This window comes from Cervus elaphus, chromosome 10 (assembly GCF_910594005.1).
Source record: "Cervus elaphus chromosome 10, mCerEla1.1, whole genome shotgun sequence".
Classification (NCBI taxonomy): Eukaryota; Metazoa; Chordata; class Mammalia; order Artiodactyla; family Cervidae; genus Cervus; species Cervus elaphus.
The window spans coordinates 40,324,953-40,337,000 of record NC_057824.1 but is presented as its reverse complement, the minus strand read 5'-3'; the positions used below and the strand labels follow the sequence as shown (position 1 = coordinate 40,337,000).

The window sequence follows — 12,048 nt, the reverse complement described above, 5'->3', positions numbered from 1 at the left end:
AGATCCTGCATGCCGCAATGAAGATAGAAGATTCTGCCTGCTATGACCTGTTAAATAAATATTTAACAAAAAACAAAAACAGTTCTCTGCAGCCCTAACCAGAAGCCCCATCTGGAGGTAATTGGACCTGATGGATTTCTAAGGAGCAATCAGTTGAGCTGAGTATGTGTGGGGCTCCTGCCCATGCGGTGGCTTTTGTGAGTCCTATTTTTCTGCCATGGTGCCCCTAAGAAAGTCAATGAGGTATATTCCAGTCTGCGGCTTTCAGTGGCCAATTCCTGAACCTACATCTTCTGATGATTACAGCCCACCAGATGGTTCCAGGAGAAAGGAAGGCTGAAGAGGCTCCCACAGCTTTCCCCAACTCTTGTGTGTACTGAGCCTGACCATACTTTGCCTTATTCTGGTGAAGATGGACTCTCTTAAGACAACATCAAACTTCATGTCCTTTACGACATACCTGGCCGTCACTGCCCCGTTCATCAGAAAGGAATACTGACTCTATGGGTCATCAGTCACCTGAGATCCAACTGGAGGACTCACTTGGATCCTGGTTCTAGAAAACTCCTCCATCCAAGTTCATCCATCCTCCAGCTCTCCCATCCCAATGCCAAGGGGTAGCAAATAGATCTCGGATACATCACTTCACTGCTCACTGCTGCACTGTCTCCATAGAGCAGCCCTGGGTGGTCAAAGTTTATTTATTTATCATTGTTTCTATTGAGCTATACAATTCACATATGGTAAATTTCACCCTTTTCAAGCATACAATTCAGTGGTGTTTAGGGTATTCACAAAATTGTGCAACCACCGCCATCTAATTTCAGAACATTTCATCACCCCAGGAGGAAACCCTCTACCCACTCCCCGTTCCCTCCTTGCCCCAGTCTCTGGCAATCACTATCTGCTTTCTCTCTGTATGAATTTGTCTGTTGTGGATATTTCATATAAGCACAGTCATACAATTTGTGGCCTTTTGTGTCTTGCCTCTTTCATATCACATACTGTTTTCAAGGTTTGTCCATACTGTTGCATGAATCAATGCTTCCTTCCTTTTTTATAGCTGAATAAATAATATTCCAGCATAGAATATTTAGGTTTTTTCTTCTATCTGAAAGTAGAGCATTCCTATGAAGCATTTTGTAAACTGAAATGGCATAAAATAAGGAAGTCATTATTATTGGATGTATCTTGCTAATGAATGCACAAAATAAACAGAGAGAAAGCACAGATGCTCACAGACACAATTGAAGACTACGGTGACTGCACGCTGAGATGCTGAGTGTAGTTTCCGGGAAGGAGCTTGACTATGCCACTCCCAGGCATGGGGTAGGCGCTGCCTCTATAACCACTCACTACAAAAGAGACACAGTATTACTCTCGCCTTTTGCCTTTTACTGTAAAAGCGAAAATCCTCTTCAGATTTCTTCAGGCTAGTGAAAACAGGTACTAACGTAGGTCTTTCATAAAAGCGAAGTGGTGTAAAGCGAACTTTCAAGAAACGTGGGGGATATCTGTACCACTTTTTGCTCATCCCTTCCTCGGCTATTACACGGTTTCCACTCTGGCTATTACAAGTAGAGCTGCTAGAACCATTCAGGTCCAGGTTTTTGTGTGGACATATGTTTTCAGTTTCTCTTCTGTATGTATCTAGGAGTAGAATTTCTCAGTCATATGGTAATTCTATGTGTAACTGTTTGAGGAACTGCGGGTGACCAAATTTACAACTGCTGAGTTCATCCACTTCTCCTTACTTTCTGCTCAGAACTTCTGTTCCTCCAGCAATGACAATTCCACACCTTCCCCGTCCACATTGCGGAGGACCTCAGTGAACCTGGCTCCTGGGTGAAATGTGGAGGCTACCAACCTCAGGCTAGAAGAGCATCATCAGCAGGCATTGGGGGAGACAACTGTGCTCTCGTCCTGCCATGCTTATCCCACCCATCCTGGCTGAAGCCCAAAGACTCCTTCTTAAATAATGTTACTGCAACCAGAGTTCTGGTTTCATGCTTCAAGTGGCCTTCATTGGCAGGCGGGTTCTTTACCACTGAACCACCAGGGAATTACCTGAGCTTCCCATCTTAATTGGAGAAGGAAATGGCAAACTACTCCAGTATTCTTGTGTGGAAAATCCCATGGACAGAGGAGCCTGGTGGGCCATAGTCCATGGGATCACAAGAGTCAGACATGACTTAGAGACTAAACCACCACCACCCATCTTAATAATTCTGAGGGACTTGGCAATCTTCTTCATTTGTGTCTGAATTTCCATTTTTCACAAATCCTCAACTTGAAGGGTTGTTGTGGTGATAATACTAGATATGTTACATAAAGGGTCACATTCAGAACTTTGGTCCTCTTCCACCTTGATGAAGCATTACTTCTCATCTTATCTTTCAGGAACCTGAAGAATCTGCCTCTTCACGTTAGGGACCACCTTAAACCTTGTTACCATTAAGGATTGCTCTACATTGACCATCAGATTCCCCAAGCTCTGAGCCTCCCCTTTTTCTCACTCCACCCACTGGTCCACCTTATTGACATTTCTGTTTCCTGGTGCCCACATCCAGAAAATCCATCACTGACTACCCGCCCTCCCTAACCTCACTCTGCTTCCTCTATTAACTTGACATCATTGTGAATTGCTTCAACCCCTCTCCTTCCAGCCCTTGCCAGCCTTTCCCCTTGAACTAACACAACCACCTGTCCTTTGTCCTATTGGAGAAAATCACACAACCCATCACAGTCAGTGCGCCTAGTCACCCTTTAACATGGATCTGGGCAACCCTCTCTCCCCTCTGGACAGTGGCTCTTCCAAACCTTTCACTGCTTCCCTAGGGTCCTGCCCAATGCCACCAACCCTCCATCAGCCAATAATCTCTTCCTCTCCCCCATGAAGAAAGCTGAGGATTTTGGCAGGAGCCCCAGCTCTCTTCGTTGTTGATTCTCAGCTTCCCAGAGTGGAGTTGGCCCCCTTTGCCCCTTTTCCCCACCCCAGCAAGGATGGATTAGTCATCATAAATATCATGGTCTGCTCTTGGCTCCATTCACGGCTTGCCTGGGGGGCTAATCGTCGGCTGCTGCCTGATCTGCCCTGATGCTGTTCGCTTGTAATGAAGGTTCTCACTTTGTTTGATGATCCGTTCCCTGCCACTGACCATCCTACCCTGTTCTAATATCTCTATTCCTCCTATGATACTGCTCCTGGCCATAACTAATTCTGTCTTCTATGTGCCTTACAATTTACTGAGCACATTTTTCTATCTCATTTAATCCTCTCTGAGACTTCCCTGGTGGTCCAGTGGCTAAGACTCTGCATTCCCAATGCGGGGGGCCGTGGGTTCCATCCCTGGTCAGGGAACTAGATCCCGAGTGCTGCAACTAAGACCTGGTGCAGCCAAAATAATAATAATAACCCTTTGAAGTGGGTCTTTTTCTTTAAAAAATTATTTATTTATATTGAAGTACAGTTGATTTATGTTTCAGATGTACGACGAAGTGATTCTTTTCTATTATAGGTTATTGCAAGGTAAGTATAAGTGCTATAAGTAGAGCCTTGTTGTTGATCTATTTTATAATAATAGGGTATATCTGTTAATCTCAAATTCCTAACCTATCTCTCATAATCCTTTCCCCTTTGGTAACCCTAAATTTGCTTTCTATATCTGTGAGTCTATTTCTGTTTTGTAAATAAGTTCATTTGTATCTTTTTTTTCTTTTGGCCATCCAATTTTGGAATCTTAGTTCCCTGACCAGGAATCGAACCCATGCCCTCTGCAGTGGAAATGCAGAGTCCTAACCACTGGACCACCAGGGAAGTGCCAGCAGTTTTTTAATGAAGCAGATCTTATCCTTCTTTTATTAATGACGGTCTTACTGCTAAGTCACTTCAGTTGTGTCCGACTCTGTGCGACCCCATGGACTGCAGCCTACCAGGCGCCTCCGTCCATGGGATTTTGCAGGCAAGAGTACTGGAGTGGGGTGCCATTGCCTTCTCCAGTGATGGTCCAGGGAAACTTTAAGTAATTTGCCCAAGATAAGTGGCTGTGCTGGATGGACCTCAGCCGGCTCCTCTCTTTTCTGTGATCCAGTCATCGGTGACCACACTTTCCTGGCCACAGGTGAGATCCTTTCCTTCTCTGTCCTCGGCTGAATCTCCATATGTCTGTCCACTGTGCTCATTCACCACACTCTGAAGATTATACATTCCTTTATGTTTACCCCTCATAAGGCTGTGAGCCCCTCCAGGTGGGAAACTCCATTTCCATTTTCCAAGTGACCTCAGTAAAAGTTTTTGATCACATGAAGTTCAAGCTACTTTAGCCTGTGTGTATGATTAGTTGTGGCTAGTTGACCATTTTGCTTTCACTTACATGAAACGAGTGGACGTGAAAAAATGATGATACTAGAGAAAACGTGCAAGATCTCATAACCTCGGTACAATAGGGACAAAGCTGAGACATACTAAGTACTGTGGATGCTAATGGGCCTTCCCCAATGGCTCAGCCGTAAAGAATCAGCTTGTAACGCAGGAGACCCAGGATACGCAGGAGACGCCGGAGACTCAGGTTCTATCACTGGGTTGGGAAGATCCCCTGGGGGAGGGCATGGTAACCCACTCCAGTATTCTTGCCTAGAACATCTCACAGACAGAGGAGCCTGGCGGGCTACAGTCCATGGGGTCGCAGAGTCAGACATGATTGAAGCAGCTGAGCATGGGAGCACATGGATGCTAAAATCACTGACTCTCAGCTGGGTGTGAGCAGTTGGTCTGCACTGCATTCAACTGGGAAGGAAAAGAACAAAATCAAGGCGTATGTACAAAATGCTGGAAATGCATGATTTAGGTGTATAAATAAAACATGAGGGATAATTAGGAATCTTAGGCTTTTCTCATTTCCACTGGATGGAGCCACTCCTTAGAAATGAGACACTGTTGCACACTTGTGCACACTTGATTCCTATAGAAACATTTCCTTGGCACTCACCATGCACCAGGCCATGTTCTGGAGTGAACCCTAAGAGATGAGTACAGTTATCACCCGTTTTTAGGTGAGGAAACAGAAGCAGAGAGAAGTAAAATAACTTGCCCCAGGTGCTCACTTCAGCAGCACATGTACTAAAATTGTAGGAAAAGAGAGATTAGCAAGGCCTCCCTGCACAAGGATGCCAAGCAAATTGGTAAAGCATTCCATAATTTTATTATCAACTCTACAAATTCTTATCTTCAGAGAAGATAATGTTTAAGTCTGCGTCACAATCACCCTTGTGTACTTGGAGCTTCTGCATCAGTCCTTCCAATGAATATTCAGGGTTGATTTCCTTTAAGATTGACTGGCTTGGTCTCCTTGTTTAACTGTGTATTTTTTTCTGGTCATCTCCCAGAGCTGACTCTCCCCACCCTTAACATCTTTTGTCTTTAGATGAGGCTGGCGGGGCTGCAGCCACTTTGGTGTTACTCAGTTTTTTCTGACTCTCTCCCATATATACGTGTTACTAAACTTTGATTTTCTCCTGTTTAAAAATATATACATGAGTAACTTGCCCCAGGCACACACCATCTGAGCAGGGGTGGCTGAATGCACCACACAGTATCTCTGTCTTAATGCATTTGCAGAACACATCACGCAGGAGAGCAGATGACTCTTTGAACCTCATGTGATGTGTCAAGGAAACCAGATCTGCTCCTATTTTTAGATGAATTCTTCCTGACACAAAGCAAGAAGGAGGGCATTGTGGTGGAATGACTCCCACATAGGTAGCAACTTATCCCGCATATATGAGCACTGGCTGATTTACAACTCAGATGGACAGGGATTTCATCCCTTTGAATACTATATCGTCATACGTTCTGGAGAGTGATTATTTTTGTGAAGAGGAGCAAAACAGATTAAAGAAAACAGAAAACTAAACAAAGGGAAAAATAAAAAGTTGCAGTGGATAAAGCAATTCAGTAAGAGAAAGCAAAAACAGAGGTTAAAAAAAGTTACTGTGTAATTATATCTCAATGAAAGGAAGTTAAAACCAGGTTCCCAAGTGACTTTAATTTGAATTGTTCAAGCCAACTTAGACAAAATTAGTTTGCAGTCTTATGATGCATTTGACAAGATCTCCAGGATCCAAATTCAAGTTAAGCCAAGCTTTAAGATAAAGCTAACTGCAGATGAAAAAGATATGGCCTCCTAAACCATCTTTATCTTGGAGAGATCAAAAAGGAAGGCCATGTTTTGTGAAATTCTCAAGGGGGAGAATACACATTTACTCAATATATATCATGCACCAGGTCTATTGCCAAATGTTGATCTCATTATCTCCAATTTACAGGGGAAGAAACCGAGGCTCAGTAGGTAAAGAAAAGAGTGAAAACTGGAATCAGGCTTTAAACCCATGTCTCTCCATAATACAGCAATCTGTCCACAAATTCTTGGTACATTACTATAGGTTTCTGATTTCGAAAGTGACTAACTCATTTTGTAGTTTATACTCATATTGAATCATGATGTTGTATAGCTGAAACTAATGTAATGTTGTATGTCAATTATACCTCAATTTTTTTAAATTATTAACATTGTACACTTACCTACCTGAATCTGGGTCTCTAGAGCCATTCTAGTTACTGCCCTAGAGGGTCCCAATTCTAGACTTCTAGCCTGACAATTTTCAACAAACAGCATTGTTATACCAAGAAACTCCATAAGAACCTTACCCTTTGACAGAGGTAGACATCATTTTTTTTCAAGTTTTTTTTAACTACATTGCATAACAGGAAGCAACATTTTATATCGTGACCCACTACATATGCAGAGTGTTTAACTGCACTATTTCAAAAAACAATATAAGGACTTCCCTGGTGATCCAGTGGTTAAGATTCCACGCTTCTACTGCAGGGGGCGCAGGTTTGATCCCTGGTTGGGGAACTACTAAAAAAGCCCCCCCAAAGCCCACAGTATTTAACTTTGTTACATGCTCTGCTCTCTTCTTTTCTTTTCTATTCCATTTTTAAAATATGCTGGTCCTGAGATGTTCAATTGATTTCATGGCCCACCAGTGTCTTAAGATCTACAGTTTGAGAAACACTGTACTTTAGGATTTGGCTTGATCTGGAGATTTTTTTTTCTCATTTGATAAATGCAGAAATATAGGCTCTCCAGAATGAAGTGAGTTCTTTAAATGTCCACAACTAAGAAGTATTGAATGGAGGACCTCGACACAGAATTCTGCCTTTACACCCAGTATTCTTCTGAATACAGAATTTCTCCAGAGGAATTGTAAATGAGAAACTGAAGAACACCCACGTGCCCTCCCTGCAAGAAGAAAGGCTTAGCTACGTGAAGAAACAGAGGGGGAACACTTCTTAGGAGTCTCGCTGCAGCCGAGGCATTTGACAGTCCTTTCTGGAGGACACATGCTCTGGACCAGGTAAGATGCAGGAGCTGGGATTCAGAGGTGGATTCATAGTCCCTGCTGTGGGAGGGGCTCCCGTTTCAGTAGAGGAGTCCACGTAAATAGATAAATTACAATGCAGGCAAATTAGAACCATAGTGGTGATGGAGGAAATTAAAAGAAATTAAAAGACGATTGCTCCTTGGAAGAAAAACTATGACAAACTTAGTGTATTAAAAAGTAGATGGAGAAGGAAATGGTAACCCACTCCAGTATTCTTGCCTGGAAAAGTCCATGGACAGAGGAGCCTGGTGGGCTGCAGTCTATGGGGTTGCAGAGTCAGACATGACTGAGCGACTGAAAAACAAATGATGGAGGAAGCACAGCTGGAGGTCAGAGAAAGGAGCTTGATATCAGTTCTGAGCCTGGGAGAAGCGAGCTGAGGAGAGACGCTGTGGTGGAGGGCGCATGGAACGGCTGCGGTGTTGGTGGTAGTGGTGATATGGCAGACTGTCTTAAGGGTAGAAGGTACTAGGTGGGCAGAAAGAAGAGAGCATTTTAAGTAGCTGGACCAACATGAGCCAACTGTAGGCCACTGAGGGGCAACGTGTGGGGCATGAAGAACAGTGGGGTAGGGGGTAGAAGCCCCTTTTGCAACTTAGCAAAGTCACCTTTGCCCATTAGACATTTTTTAATATTAAAAAAGTTTATTTATTTAGTTTATTTAGTTGCAGCATGTAAGATCTTCAGTCTTCAATGAGGCATGAGAGATCTTTAGTTGCAACATGCAAACTCTCAGTTGCAGCCTGTAGGAACTATTTACCTGATTAGGGTTCAAACCTGGGCTCCCTGCATTGGGAGTTCAGAGTCTTAGCCACTGGAACACCGGGGAAGTCCTGCAAGGAACGCTTTTAAAAGGCAAAACCCTTCAGTGGGTCCCCTCACTCTTGGAAGGAATCCAAAACCCTGACCACATCTCCCTCGCCCTGCACCCTCTGCCCACTGGCTACTGCCCAGACCTCGCCTCCCACCTGCTTCCCTCACTTAACCACCAGCCACCATGCCCTCCCTGCTGTTTCTAAATTCATCCAACATGCTTCCTGCTCAGGGCTCTGGTATTCATTGTTCCCTCTGCCTGGCCCACTCTTCACACAAATAGCTGCATTTCTCTTGATGACTTCAATCAGGTAGGTCTCTTAACAAATGTTACGGACCAGAGGACCCTCCAAGCCTGAGAAGCAGCCTCCTTATCCCTCTTCATGTTCTCACTCTGATTTGATGGTTTTTTCATAGCACACCTCCTACAGTGATGTAGTTGTTCATTTGACGACACCCATCCACCCCCACTGGAAAGATCCCTGGGTCAGGAAGATCCTCTGGAGGACAGCATGGCAACCCATTCCAGTATTCTTGCCTGGAGAATCCCATGGACTGAGGAGCCTGGAGATCTCTGGTCCATAGGGTCCCAAAGAGTCAGACACAACTGAATTGAATAAGCACGGATGCTTGCGCCTGCTGGAGTGGGATGGGAGCTCTTGAGAGGTGGGATTTGAATCTCTTCCTCCTTGCTATCTCTCCAACATTTGGGGTGGTGCCTCCAACCTAGAGATGCTCCGTAAACATGTGTTAAGTGAGTTGCTTGGCTAAGGGGGCAAAGGAGATGGTGAGAGAGTTGCCTGCGAGAGCAGAAAGCTTGGGAAAGCTTTGGACTTTTGGTCTATAGGACCAGGGCAGGTGTGCCTTTCACTGCTCATAGACGAGACAGGTAGGCCCCCAGCTGGCACATGGGTTAAATGTGAAAGAGTTCAAGGGGGAGCTAATGAGGTAGAAGCAGAGGGGGGCCTGTTGTCCCATGGCCTCTGCCTCTTCCTTCTGGCTCCTGAGGCGCAGCATCACAGCAAGCTCTAGAGGTACCTGCATCAGCTACACAGTGGCCTTCCTTGTCTCCAGGACGACAGAGGATGAACCCTGAGACCCCTCCCACTGGAGGAAGGGCATCTCCGTCACGCTGGAGAGGGCACTTAGGAACTGTTGCCCAGAACCCAGGGACCCATCTGCATGCAGAGAGGAGACCCTGAATCACAGCATTGTTGGGGTGGGTGCATGAAAACGAACCTATGACCAGTGTAAGAGACTATTCTGAGGGTCCCAAATGAATCGTGCATGGAAATGTGAGGGCATTTTCCCAAGGTGTTCCCTTCAGATCTCTTTGAGTTGCCATCTTTGATTTCCAGTATTTTTTTCACAGACTGTGTGATGTGCCCCTATTAAAGAAGAGAGAGATGGGTGATAGTGAAGGGTGAGGGCAGAGTTAGAGAGAGAGTGGGGAGAGACAAAGAGAAAAGGAAGGAAGAGAAGAACAGAAGGAAAAAGGCACTCAGAGAGGGAACACAAAGAGAAAACCTTGGGATAGGAGATGTCAGGGGAAGATCAAGACATTAAAGGAAGGAGAGAGAATCGGGAAAGAAAGGCAAGTGCAAGGAAGCTGCACTTGCTGGGACAGAAGCTGGGACTTCCCTGGTAGTCCAGTGGCTAAGCCTCTGGCGCTCCCAATGCAGGGGACCTGGGTTCAATCCCTGATCAGGGAAAGAGATCCCACATGCCACAACTAAGACCTAGCACAACCAAATAAACAATAAATATTGAAAGAAAGACAAAAGCCATAAGAGGACAAAATGGCTGGAATGAGATAAAAGTGGTCACCAGGATGTGCTTGTTTTGGACACGCAGAAGGTTGGAAAAGGGAGATCACACAGCTCATCTTTTACTGCCCCCCTAGATCTCGGAATCTCCCCTCCAGGAGCCCCGCCCTACTTCCGGCTCCCCAGGGTGGGGCTCCTGTGTTTCCTGGGATGAGTCCTCAGCCCCAGATGGTGAACCTAGAAGGGGGTGAGGTCCTCTGAATGCTGGGCTCCTGGTTATGAATAACTGAGGCTAATGGTTCCAGTCCCTCCCTGGCCTCTGTCCTGACCTGTTGCCTCAGTGGGTGAGAGGGCCAGTCCTGGAGGGATCCCAGAAGAGAAGGGCTGGCAAAGAGAAGAAATCAATGACACCAATCTTGGGAAGTTTCAGACCCACAGGAGGGAGCCATTGCCCTGTGCGGGCTACAGAGCCAGGTCGATTCAGCTATGGTGCCAGGAGTCCTGTGGGCCCAGCACGGCCCCCAGGGGAGGTCCTGTCTGCTTTTACTTCCTCAGCTCCCCATTTGCCCTCCCCCAGGGGAGGGGGATCTGCAGGTGTTGCCTCAAGTCACTCTTCTCAGAGAGAAAAAGTTTGTGAAGAGGCTGACAGATTGAGGATGGATGGGTGGAAGAAATAGAAAGTACAGCAAAATATTAACCATGATAGGACTTCCCTGGTGGCTTAGTGGTAAAGAATCCACTTGCCAGTGCAGAAGACATGGGTTCGATCCCTGATCCGGGAAGATCCTGCATGTCGCAGAGCAGGCAAGCCCGTGCGTTGTCACCACTACTGAATCTGTGTTCTAGAGCCTACGAGCCACAACTACTGAGCCCTCCTGCAGCAACTACTGAAGCTCTTGCACCCTAGAGGCTTGTGCTCTGCAACAAGAGAAGCCACTACAGTGAGAAGCCTGCACACTGCAACGAAAAATAGCCCCTGCTACTCACAACTAGAGAAAAGCTGGTGCAGCAATGAAGACCCAGCACAGCCAAACGTAAATTAATAAAATTATTTTTTAATGAAGTAGAGCTTTGTTTCTTCTGACTCAATTTAATAAAAAAAATTAATCATGATACAATCTACATGGTGAGCATATGGATGTTCACTGTATATTCTTTCAACTTTTTTATACTTTGAATTTTTTCGTATAAAATATGAGAGGAGAGAAAAAAATTGCCCAGCAAATAGTATAAGGTGTTGGGAGTGTGATCCCTTTCCAAGAGAATCTGTATTTCAAATGCCTGGAGAGGGCAATGTTTATCCTGAGAGATGGCAGATTGCAGGTAAGGGCACCAGCAGAAGCCAAACAGGGGAGGGAGAACCCTGGATAGCACCAGGTGATTAGTAGTGCTGCCCACCCACAGCTGCTGGCCTTTCGGTTGGTGATCTTTTCCCAAGTTTATTCTGCCTCTCCTGAGATCTAGGCCTTGGCCCAGAGTTGACCCCACCCTACCACCTGTAACCCTTGGGGTAGGATAAGTTCCAGACCCTGCCTGACAACTGATCCTAGGAGTCTGGTCGTGTTTGCTCAGGAGGTGAGGTTCACACGATAAACAGCAGGGGGAGGGCTTGGACTTGGTATAAAAGATCTGGAAGTTTCTAGGGGGGCTATTTTGCACTTGAAATTGCCAGGTGAGGGGTGACAGAGGTGTGGGCTAAGGGGTGACAAGGATTCCTGGATCTGAGTTAGGGGGAAATTCAAGGTGAACTGAAGAAGAGACTTCCTAGACTGAGCAGCAGGAGGGAACTGGGTGTCAGCTAACCAGGGCATCTGAATCGGAGCTAGTCTTAGATGTAAAGATGTCTGGATCTCAGCTGTAGGGCTGGGGACCCCTGGGATACACCCATGGCCAAATCTGTGTTAGTGGAGGAAGAGGTATGACAAATAGACCAGGCAGCTGGGATCTAATATCTTGAGCTGATTCCAGCTCCTTTTCAAACTTCTTGGGCTATAACATCTCCACCAGAACTGCTTGGATGGTG

General features: G+C 45.6%; 2 non-coding genes across 2 annotated transcripts; one reads left to right on the top strand and one right to left on the bottom strand.

Moving 5' to 3' along the window:
• Nucleotides 1-3,744: 3,744 nt before the first annotated feature.
• On the bottom strand, nt 3,745-3,817 carry TRNAG-UCC. Its single transcript has one exon. It is a non-coding gene; the product is annotated as a tRNA-Gly (tRNA).
• Nucleotides 3,818-5,095: 1,278 nt separating this feature from the next.
• Nucleotides 5,096-5,201, top strand: LOC122702341. Its single transcript, XR_006343215.1, has one exon. It is a non-coding gene; the product is annotated as a U6 spliceosomal RNA (small nuclear RNA).
• Nucleotides 5,202-12,048: the final 6,847 nt, after the last annotated feature.